The sequence below is a fragment of the Rhincodon typus genome, chromosome 9, assembly GCF_021869965.1.
Source record: "Rhincodon typus isolate 14 chromosome 9, sRhiTyp1.1, whole genome shotgun sequence".
NCBI lineage: Eukaryota > Metazoa > Chordata > Chondrichthyes > Orectolobiformes > Rhincodontidae > Rhincodon > Rhincodon typus.
The window spans coordinates 85283104-85294907 of NC_063340.1; the positions used below are offsets into that span (position 1 = coordinate 85283104).

General features: G+C 45.3%; 1 protein-coding gene across 1 annotated transcript in view; it reads right to left on the minus strand.

Annotated features, from left to right (window-relative positions):
• The window catches only part of txlnba (taxilin beta a), a 34073-nt gene extending 22723 nt beyond the window's left edge, over positions 1-11350 (minus strand). Inside the window, exon 1 of the mRNA XM_048601385.1 lies at positions 11236-11350. The gene's annotated coding sequence lies outside the window, so the exon portion shown is untranslated. The remainder of the gene's footprint in view (positions 1-11235) is intronic.
• Between the last annotated feature and the right edge of the window lie 454 nt (positions 11351-11804).

Sequence of the window (11804 nt, forward strand, 5' to 3'; positions counted from 1 at the left end):
GTCTGGAGTCATGTGTAGGCCAGGACGGCAGATTTCCTTCCCAGAAGGGCATTAGTGAACCAGATGGGATTTTCTTGACAATTACGGCTTATTATAACTGGGGCTAGCATTCAGTTACAGCATTATGATTTGATTTTAAATTCCACCTGCCGCCACGGTAGGGATTTGAATCAGAGTCCCAGAGTATAAGGCCACTGTGTCCCGAGTTATAGAGTCATACAGCACGGAAATAGACCCTTCGGTCCAACCAGTCTGTGCCGAACATAATCCCGCCTGCCTGCACTTGGCCCATATTCCTCTAAATCTTCCCTATTCATGTGCTTATCTAAATGTCTTTGAAACATTGTAATGGTACCCACATCCACCACTTCCTCTGGAAGTTCATAACACACACAAAACACTCTATGTGTAAAAAAGTTGCCCCTCATGTCTTTTAAATCTTTTTCGTCTCACCTTAAAAATATACCCCCTAGTCTTGAAATCTCCCACCCTAGGGAAAAGTCACTGCCATTCGCCTTATCTATACCACTCATGATTTTATAAAATTTGCTGCCCTTGTGCTTCTAGGTGGGAGTGGTCATGGGTTTGGAAGGTGCTGTCTAAGGATCTTGGGTGAATTTCTGGCAGTGCATCTTGTAGATGGTACACACTGAGTGTCGGTGGTGAAGGGTGTGGATGCTTGAGGCTGGGATGCCAATCAAATGGGCTGCTTAGTCCTGGATGGTGTCAAGCTTCTTCCAATGACATTACCACTATTGCGCATCCACTACGCCAACACCTTTCCTATACGGGAGGAGCAATTAACTTTGGACGTCAGGTGGAACTCCGATCCATCCCTCACCCATGCACTTCTCTCAAATTAAAAGCTTTGTTCTCCCTCACTTGAGCCAGTACCCTGGAGACACCCCATCCCTGGTGTCTCTCTCTGTCTTTAAGCCAAACAGTTGTGGATTCGGTGCACAGCCAGCTTAGCTATCCACTGGGGTTGAGATGAAAGAGCAGCGATCTGGCTGAGAAATGTAACATTGTAAGGGGACTCGATGCTGGGATGATGTTTTTCCTCGTGGAAGAGACTAGAACCGAGTGGGGCCACTGTTTAAAAATAAGGGGTTGCTTGTTTAAGATAGAGATGGGGAAAATTTCTCTCAGAGAGTCATGAGTCTTTGGAATTCTCTTCTGTAGAGATCGCTAGGGGCAGGATTGCTTAAGGCAGACGGCAATGTGCTCCTGATTAATAAGACAGTCAAAGAATATCGGCTCAGGGGGCAGGAGGAAGGTGGGGGTAGGTAGGAAAGTAGAGTTGGGGCCATAAACAACTCAATCACAATCATATAGAATGGCACAGCCGCCTCATGGGGCTGATAGGTCTACTCTTGATTCTTATATGTATGTTGGCAAAGTGAGCTTTATAAACGTAAGTTGTTCTTACACGCCAGATCATGGCACAGAGTTACATTGAGCCACTAGCTGGTTTATATTTGGTATCATTGTTAATCCCTGATCTGTGGTCTCAGGAGGAGCAGGAAACTGATATCTGCCGAGCCTGCAGATTCATCAGGTTGCTGTCTGATAACAGAGACCGCAGTGCATCAAGAAAGAATCAGGAACTTGCATTCATATAGCCCCTTGCACAAGTGCAGAATCTCCTGAGATAACAAGGTGTAGAGCTGGATGAACACAGCAGGCCAGGCAGCATCAGGGGAGCAGGGAAGCCGACATTTCGGGTCTGGACCCTTCTTCAGAAAAATTCCTCTGATGCTGCTTGGCCTGCTGTGTTCATCCAGCTCTACACCTTGTTATCTCAGATTCTCCAGCATCGGCAGTTCCTACTATCACTGCAGAATGTCCTGAGGTGCTTTACGCTGATGAAGTTCTTATTTGGAAGTGGAGTCTCTGTGGTAATGTAGGAAGTGGAGAGAGTCAATTTCTGCACAGCAAGCTCCCACATACACTGGTGACTAAGAAGTGAATGGACGCTCGGGGCTAAAGGTGGAGATTGAGCTGATGTGTGTGCCGGAGTGTGGTGAGTTACAGAAGGGTTTCCCTTTAAGACAGATGCTGCGTAGTAACATATGCCGTGGTTAATTATAGCCCTTTGCTTCACCCAGAGGGTAACCTAACCAATGTGCTGCCTGCTGCTCAGCTGCTAGGAGTTTATTTGGAGCATTGCTAAATAGGGCCATGTTGTGGAGCTATCATTGACAGCTCAAACCAACCTGGAAATACAGAGTGATCTCCTTCACTAACAACCAAACACAGCCAATCTCCCCGAAGTCAGATCAAACCGTGGCCTGGAGATTACCCTCAGGAGTCTGCTGGGTGTCCACACACTTGATGTGACACTGAATCATAGATTCACAGAATTGTTACAGCATGAAGGAGGCCATTCAGTCCATCGTTCCTTCCCCGGCTCTTCAAACTAGCATCATTACCCAATGCCAATCTCCTGCCTTTTCCACATGTTACTGCACACCATTTCTATTCAAATAACCAACCAATCTCCTCTTGAGTGCCTCAATTGACCCTCTCCCTCTCCCACATTTCCAGGCTATGCATACTGTACCCTCACTGCTTGCTGTGCGGAAAAGATTTTTTCTCACATCACCCTTGCTTCATTGGCGCATCGCTTTAAATCTATGGTCCCTCTCGTTCTTAGTCCTTTTAAGAGCAGGAACTGCTTCATCCTATCTACTCTATCCAGCCCACTCACTGATTTGGAAAACCTCCATCAAATTTTCTCTCAACCTTCTTTCCAGGGAGAACAACCCTAACCTCTCTGCATCATAGAATCCCTACAGTGTATAAACAGGTCATTCAGCCCATTAAATTAACACTGACTCTTCGAAGAGCATCCCACCCAGACCCAGTACCCCCACCCTATGCCTTTAACCTTGCATTTCCCATAGCTAACCGAACTAGCCTGCACATCCCTAGACACAATGGGCAATTTAGCATGGCCAATCCACCCTAACCTACACATCTTTGGACTTGGGAGGGGAATCAGAGGAAGCTTATGCAGACACAGGGAGAATGTGCAAACCACTGAAGTTTCTAATCCTTTGAAACCTTCCTGTAACCAACTTTTGTACTCTCTCTTTCTTATAATGTAGCACCCAGGACACAGAGTATACAATACTCCCACTGACGTCTCACCAGTGTGTTTTACAAGATACCATACTAGAAGGGTCTAGGCCCGAAACGTCAGCCTTCCTGCTCCTCTGATGCTGTTTGGCCTGCTGTGTTCATCCAGCTTTACACCTTGTTATCTCAGAATAAACCCTCCCTCTCATTCCCGCCCCCTTGACCTGACACAACCTGTCCATCTTCTCTCCCACCTATCCGCCCCTCCCACCTCACTGGCCAATCCCCACCACTCCCTACCTGCACTCCCCTATCACCATCCCACCTACCTTCCCCAGCCCCACCCCTCCTCTCTATTTATTTCAGAGCTCCCTTTCCCCTTCCCCATTTCTGAAGAAGGGTCCCGACCTGAAATGTTAGCTTTCCTGCTCCTCTGATGCTGCCTGGCCTGCTGTGTTCCTCCAGCTCCACACTGTATTATCTTCTCCTTACATTCACTCTGTCAAGATCTCTCAGGATCGAAAACATTTCAACCAAGTTGCCTCCTACTCTTCTAAACTCCAGTGGATACCAGCCCAGCCTGTCTAACCTTTCCTCATAATACAACCTGCCCAGTCAAGTGACAGCACCTTTAGCTTTGTAAACTATCTCAAGAGGGATATTATATATAAAACAAAAATGATCCACACAAGAAAGTAGTAGGGCAGATGACCAAAATCTTGGTGAAGGAGGTAGATTGTAAAGAGCATCTTAAAGGTGGAGGGAGAGAGATGAGGCAGTTTAAGGAGGGACTTCTAGAGTTTAGGGCCCAGGTAGCTGAACGTAGTGCTTTCTTAGGGTGGCCTGGTGGCTCAGTGGTTAGCACCGCTGCCTCACAGCACCAGGGGCCTGGATTCGATTCCATCTTCAGGCCTGCATTGAGTTTACACGTTCTTCCCATGTCTGTGTGGTTTTCCTCCCACAGTCCAAAGTTGTGCAGGTGAGGTAGATTAGCCATGTGAAATGTAGGGTTACAAGGATAGTGGGGGGGGTGTTCTGGGTGGGATGCTTTTTGGGGGGTTAGTATGGAGTTAATGGGCCAAATGGCCTGTTTCCACACAGTAGGAATTCTAAGTGGATTGCTATTCAGGATAAAAGTAATTCACACTGTGTTTCACAAAGGGAAATTATTCTGTTTATTGTAAACTTAATCTCTAACAAATGACAAAAACTATGGATTACTAATTTGACACTATACAACTTAGAATTTACTCCTTTAAAAACCTAAAAACACATTTTTCCATTCATAAATAAGGCAGACAAAAGCAGAAGATATGGCACAAATATTATGGATGGAAAAAGTATAGAGTGTGGAAACAAATTCTATAGATTGTAAGGCCAGACCACAAGCATGGGGAGTTATCTCTCCCAGTTATTTTGATTTTTAAAGCAATGGTGACACGATATTGCCTGTTGAATGATAGTGAATCTTCAATGTGAAAACTGGTTGGATGGATCTCGATCTTTTCCTTAATTAGAATTCTTCTTTTAAAGTCATGAGGGCTTTTGTCTTTTCGCTCACAGACAGAATGGGTAAGAAATATTCTTTTATGTGCAGGCTTCTGGATGTCTCTGAGTACATACACTGTGCTCACAGGTCTGTAACAAACTGCAGTTGCACCAATCTGAAGGCTATCATTTGGCATGCTTTCCTTAGCTCAAAGAAGGCTGTGCTAGCACACTGGAGGTGGTTCTAGATCTTTCCATCAATAAACGCTTTGGTTGACAGGATAGTCCCAAGGTATTGGATAAAAACCAAAAGAACTGCGGATGCTATAAATCAGGAACAAAAACAGAAGTTGCTGGAAAAGCTCAGCAGGTCTAGCAGCATCGGTGAAGGAAAAAAAGAGTTAACGTTCTGAGGAAGGGTCACCGGACCCGAAACTTTAACTCTTTTATCTCTTCACAGATGCTGCCAGACCTGCTGAGCTTTTCCAGCAACTTTGTTTTTGTACCAAGGTATTGGAAGTGGCTGTCTGAGGAGAAGCTTGTTTGAGGATAACAACATCAGATCTGACACCAAGCTCACGGTTTACAGAGCTGTGGTGGTTCCTGATCTCCTATATGGCCCTGAGACATGGACTGTCTACAGCAGACACCTTGAAGCACAGGAGCAATACCACCAACGCTGCCCGTCAATCCGCTGGGAAAAAAGACGCACCGACACCAGCATCCTCGAACAGGCCAACAAGCTCAGCAGGAAAGCACTACCCCCCCCTTTCGTGTCTGCGGGGCGCTGTACATTATCTACACGACCGACACGAGACTCCCCAAGCAGGTGCTCTACTCCCAGCTTCGAAATGGTAGGCAAACCGCAGACGGACAGAGGAGGTGCTTCAGGGATACCCCTGAGGCCTCACTGGTCATGTGCGGCATTCCCACAGACGCCTGGGAATCAATGGCCCAAGACCATCCAAAGTGAAGGACGAGTATCCAGGAAGGTGTCGAGCACCTGGAGACTTGCCGTTGTTGAAAGGGGAGCTGAGGGGAAAAGAGTGAAAGGGAGGCGCTGTCACACCAATGCCCCACCCACCCCCTCCTGTGACCACCACCTGCCCTGAGTGTGACAGAGCCTGCGGTCGTTGCATCAGTCTGTACATTTACATAGAGACTCACCCTGAGACTCATCCTCGTCTGCGAGGGACCGCTGATGATGATGTTCTCAAAGACTCCTGGTGCACACTGTCTCGAAAAGTATCCACTTCCAAGATATAATATAATCTTGTCTAGCTAAAGTGTACACCACACAAATTCACTCGATCTCAAGTTCTTGTGAGGACAGGTTGGACAGGCTTTTTTCCACTGGCCTTTAGAAGTTAAGATGAGACTATTTGAAATGTATAAGATCCTGAGTGGTCTTGAAAGGGCAAATATGGAGAAGGTGTTTCATTTTACGAGAGAAAGGACAACTAGGGGGTCACTGATCACAGGGCATCCATTTAAACCAGAGATGAGATGAATTTTGATTCTCTCAGAGGGTTGCCAGTCTTTGGACTCTCTTCCTGAAAAGATGGTGAAGGAAAAGTACTTGAATATTTTTGTGGCAGAGGTGGATAGAATTTTGAGAAGCAAGGAGGTGAAAGATTATCAGGGTTAGGTGAGAATGTGGATTGGAGGATGAAATCAGGTGTTACTGAATGGCGGTGCATGTTTGAGGGGCTGAATGGCCTACTTTTGGCTACTAATTTGTTTCATAAGTTCATATGGAAACAAACGTTAAAATCCAGAGATCACACACAAATCATGCCCTTTGTACCAAAGGTAGCGTTTGACCGAATGAAACATCAAAGGATGTGCAGTAAAACTGAAGACAATGGGGATGGAAACTCTCTACTGGTTCAATTCTTATCTAGCAGAACAGAAGGTGTTTGTGGTAGTCAGAGGCTAATCATCTCAGTCCCAATACGTAACCTGAGGACATCCTCAGAGGAACATCCTAGGCCTAACCATCTTCAGCTGCTTCATCAACAAGCTTCCCTCTATCATAAGGTCAGAAGTGGGGATGTTCACCGATGATTGCACAATGTTCAGCACCATTTGTGACTCCTCAGATACTGAAGCAGTCTGTGTTCAAATGCAGCAAGATCTGGACAATATCCAGGCTTGGGCTGACAAGTAGCATGTAATATCCGTTGAACACAAGTGCCAGGCAATGATGTTCTCTGATAAGAGAGAATCTAACTATCGCCCCTTGACAAGCAATAATATTACCGTTGCTGAATCTCCCACCATCAGTATTTTGCAGGTTATCATTGATCAGGAACAGATCTGGAATAGTCATATAAATACTGTGGCTGGGGAATGGGGAGTGGGGAGGGCTAGGAATCCTGCAGCAAGTAACTCACCTCCTGACTCCCCACAGTCTGTCCACCATCTACAAGGCACACGTCAGGAGTGTGATGGAATATTCCCCACTTGCCTGAATGGGTGCAGCTCTAACAACACTCAAGAAGTTCGACACCATCCAGGACAAAGCAGCCTTTGTGTGCATAAGTGGCTCAAATGAGGGATCGAACTGTGACGCATTGTGGTCACTCTGGGTCAGGATGTGAGGGTTTCAGAGAGGAGAAAGTGCAAGGGAGCTTTGCAAGACCAGTACAGGGGTGAGGGTCTTCAGGTAAGTTTGGAGACTCGATCAGCTGGTATTGTTCTCCTTTGAGCAGGGAAGATTAGCAGGAGATTTGATTTGGGTAAGTTTGAGGCAATTGGCAAAAGAGCCAGATTGAACCTCATTGGAGATGAGCGCTTGTGATCAGGAGCAGGCTGTCCGAAAGGTTAACAGAACCAGCTTCAATCGTAACGTTCAAAAAAGAATTGGTTAAATACGGGAGGTTCGGATATAAAGTGGTAGTTCCATTCTCATGCGATCTCACGTTATAAGTTACACCGTTTAAACTAATGGGGCCAGAATCACCGTACAGCTGATACGGGTAAGGAAAGTTCATGTTCTACAAATAGTGGTCTAAATTCTTCAATCGCATTAAAGTCAATTTGGGTTGAAGAAACGCACGTTATCGCAGAACTGACTGTACTTGGCTGACTGTGAAGTTGTGAGGTGGTGCTAATTGGATAACTCTTTGAAATGGCCGGCAGTCCCACGATGGGCCAAGTGGCCTCCTGTGTGCTCTATGGGTGTGTGATTCTCTATCCACACAAAGTGCTTTGGAATGTTTCTGAAGGACCTGACTGACTTGGGGCATTATAAAAATACCTTCCTTTCTATCTTTTAATGGCAAACAATTGAACTGGAAAAGTTTCTGTCTCCAAGACTGCCAGAGCAGGAGACAAGAAAAACAGAATAAAATTGCCCCACAAATTCCACCAACATATTTTGTTTGGAAGATGACTTAATCTTTTTCCCTCTGCTTAGAGGTAGTTTCTAGGGTGGTTTCAGCTGATGCAGGCAACTCAGTTTTACCAATATTGGTGTAAAATGTACACAGTTCAAAGTGAGATTATGTTGACACCAAAGTTAATGGCACATTAGAAATGAATACCTGGGACTGCAGGCCTAAAACTGCATTTGGAGTTGGATCTCAGGCCTTTTTAAATGATAGGAATCCTCTGGCTTCTGTTGTTTTGCTAGGGTCAGCGTGACCTGACGCTTTTAATAAGGACCCCCTGCCTTGCTCCCACTACTTCTGTAATTCCCCCTTTCCGCCTCCCTTCAACCCACCAAGATCTGAGCACTTCCTAGTTCGGCTGATTTATACATCAGCCGTTGTTTGTTTGGTAGCACCCTCATCTCGGAGTCAGCTGCATCTCTATCAAAGTGGAAACATTTTAATGGACTCATAGAATCACAGAGTTGTAGAGATGTACAGCACGGAAACAGAGCCTTTGGTCCAACTCATCCATGCTGACCAGATATCCTAAACGGATTTATTCCCATTTGCCAGTTTTTGGCCCATATCTCTCTAAACCCTTCCTATTCATGTACCCATCCCAATGCCTTTTAAATGTAGCAATTGTACCAGCCTCCACCACTTCCTCTGGCAGCTCATTCCATACACACACCACCCACTGCATGAAAAAGTTGCCTCTTAGGTCCCTGTTAATTCTTACTCCTCTCACCTTAAACCTATGCCCTCTGGTTTTGGACTCCCCTACCCCAGGGAAAGACCTTCGCTATTCAGCCTATCCATGCCCCTCATGATTCTATAAACCTCTATAAGATCAACTCTCAGTCTCCAACATTCCAGGGAAAATAGCCCCAGCCTATTCAGCCTCTCCCTATAGCTCAAAGCCTCCAACCCTGGCAACATCCTTGTTAATCTTTACTGAACCCTTTCAAGGTTAACAATCTATAGCAGGGAGACCAGAAATGAATGCAGTATTCCAAAAAGTGGCCTTGCCAATGTAGGAAAGAAATATGGACAGATGGAGAGATGTGTGAGGGGATTCCAGGCTTTAGGACCTCGATGACTAAAGGTGTGGTAGCAAAAAGTGGGGTAAAGGCAATAGCAGTTGTCCAAAGGTCAAATGATTACAGAGATATCAGGGGATTGTTTTAACTGTACCAGCCTCCTTCAGATGTATCTCGGCCTGAAATGTCAACTTTCCTGCTCCTCTGATGCTGCCTGGCCTATTGTGTTCCTCCAGCTCCACACTGTGTTATGTCTGACTCCAGAATCGGCAGTTCCTACAATCTCTGGGCTAGTTCTGCTATAACACGTGTTTCGTTAACGCGAATTGGCTGTAACGTGATTGATGAATAGTCGACACAGTTTGGATAACGTGAACTTTCTGCTGTACAGGTATAGTGATTTTCTACAGTGATTTCCCTACAACACAATTTTCTATGGTGATTTTCTATAGCGCGAGGTCACACAAGAACGCAACTATCGGGTTTTGGAGAACTACCTGTATCTGTCAAGATGCCCCTTAAATGTTGCTATTGTATCCAGCTCCACCACTTCCTCTGGCAGCACATTCCTGGCACTTACCACTCTCTGTGTAAAAAACCTCCCTCTCACATCTCCTTTAAACAGAAGTTGCTGGAAAAGCTCAGCAGATCTGGCAGCATCTGTGAACTGAGGAAGGGCCAGCAGACCCGAAACATTAACTCTGTTTTTTCCTTCGCAGATGCTGCCAGACCTGCTGAGCTTTTCCAGCAACTTCTGTTTTTGTTCCTTTTGCCTTAAACCTAGGTTCCCTAATAATTGGTATTTCTGGGAAAAACTATTCATTCTAGCCATGCTTCTTATAATACTGTAAACTTCTAACAGGTCACACCTCAGCCTCTGACGTTCAAGTGAAAACAAACCGTGTTTGTCCAATCTCTCCTCATAATACCTTCTAAACCAGGCAACATCCAGTAAACCTATTCCGTACCCTCTCCAAAGCCTCCACGTCCTTCTGGTAGTTGGAAACCAGAGCTGTATGCAATAATCCAAATGTTGCCTAACTAAAGTTCTCTACAGCTGCAACATGACTTGTCAAATCTTGTACTCTCTGCTGCAACTGATGAAGGCAAGTGTGCCATATACCTTCTTGATGACCTTATCCAATTGTGATGCTACTTTCAGGGAACTGTGGACCTAGATCCCTCTGTATGTTGACGCTATTAAGGATTCTTCCATTTACTCTTTACCTACCTCCTAGATCAGATCTTCCAAATTGCATCATCTCACGTTTTTTCTGGATTAATTTCCATCAGTCATTTCCCCTCCCAAGTCTCCAGCCTATCTATATCCTGCTGTATCCTATGGCAATCCTCGTCACTATCTCTAGCTCCCCCAGTCTTTGTGTCATCCACAAATTTACTAATTAAACCACCCATATTTTCCTCCAAATCATTTATATATATTACACACAACCGAAGTCCCAGTACTGATAGCTGCGGAACACCCACTGGTCGAAGATTTCCAGTCAGAAAAAAATACTCTTTCACTGCTACTGTCTGTCTTCTATGACCAAGCCAGCTCTGTATCCATCTGACCAGCTCATTGCAGATCCCATGTCCTTTGTATCAGCCTGCCATGAGGGACCATGTCAAAGGCCTTGCTAAAGTCCATATAGACAACATCCGCCACCCTGCCCTCATCAATCATCTTTGTCACTTCCTCAAAAATGCAATCAAGTTTGTGAGACACAACCATTCCTGCACAAAGCCATGCAGCCCATAGCTAATAAGTCCATACTTTTCCAGATGTGAATAAAGTCTGTCCTGAAAAATCTTTTCCAATCATTTCCCTACCACTGACATAATTTCCCGGATTACTTCTACTGCCTTTTTTAAACAAAAGAACAACGTTGGCTAGTCCCCAGTAGTCTGGGACCTAAATGTTCTCAATTACACTGTTTGACACACTTCTACTGATTTAAAATCTTGATTATTGATCGTTTGATTGATTTTGTCTTTACTTCACAATGCCTGTAAAATGAAGGAGCATAATTGAGGTTTAAATTTGATAGCATGGTACTCACTGAACAAGAGCCATCTGGACAAAACAGGGTCAGCACCCATATCTTCCCCCATGCTCTCAATTTCAGCAATTATACCTTCTCAAATTCAGAGATTAAGTTAACTCTGTCTTTAAATAGTGATATTATTACAACACCTCCTTTGTTTTCTGTGCATGCAACAGATTGAGAAGTTAGATGTAAACTCACCTTCGTCTGGGCTGTGTAACTTTGCGAAGGCAGACTCACTTTCTGGAGTGACAGAGCAGCTGAGGAAGCTGCGTGACTGGAGTAATAGCAGCTAAAAATACACCAGGCCAACAGTGAGTGAGGGGGAAGGGCCTGTGAGATTATACCAGTCCTGGTCCTTGGATCCCTGGAATGACTCAACTAAATCAACTCTCTCTCCCCCACAACGCGCAGCTCTCTATTTTTGTTTCGGAATGCTCACTTGCGTTTAAGTGACATGAAGAGTCATGTTGCAGGCACTAATGGTAGTGTTGGCAGGGCTAAGCAGACTTGCATACTTACACAGACACTCACACAGACACACGCACACACACAGACACACGCACACACACACATGCACACACACACACACGCATACACACACACACACAAATGCGCACACACACACACACACGCACACACACACACACACACACGCGCACACACACACGCACACACACACACATATACACACATACACACACACACGCACACACACACACACACACGCACACACATACACACACGCACACACTCATGCACGCACACAC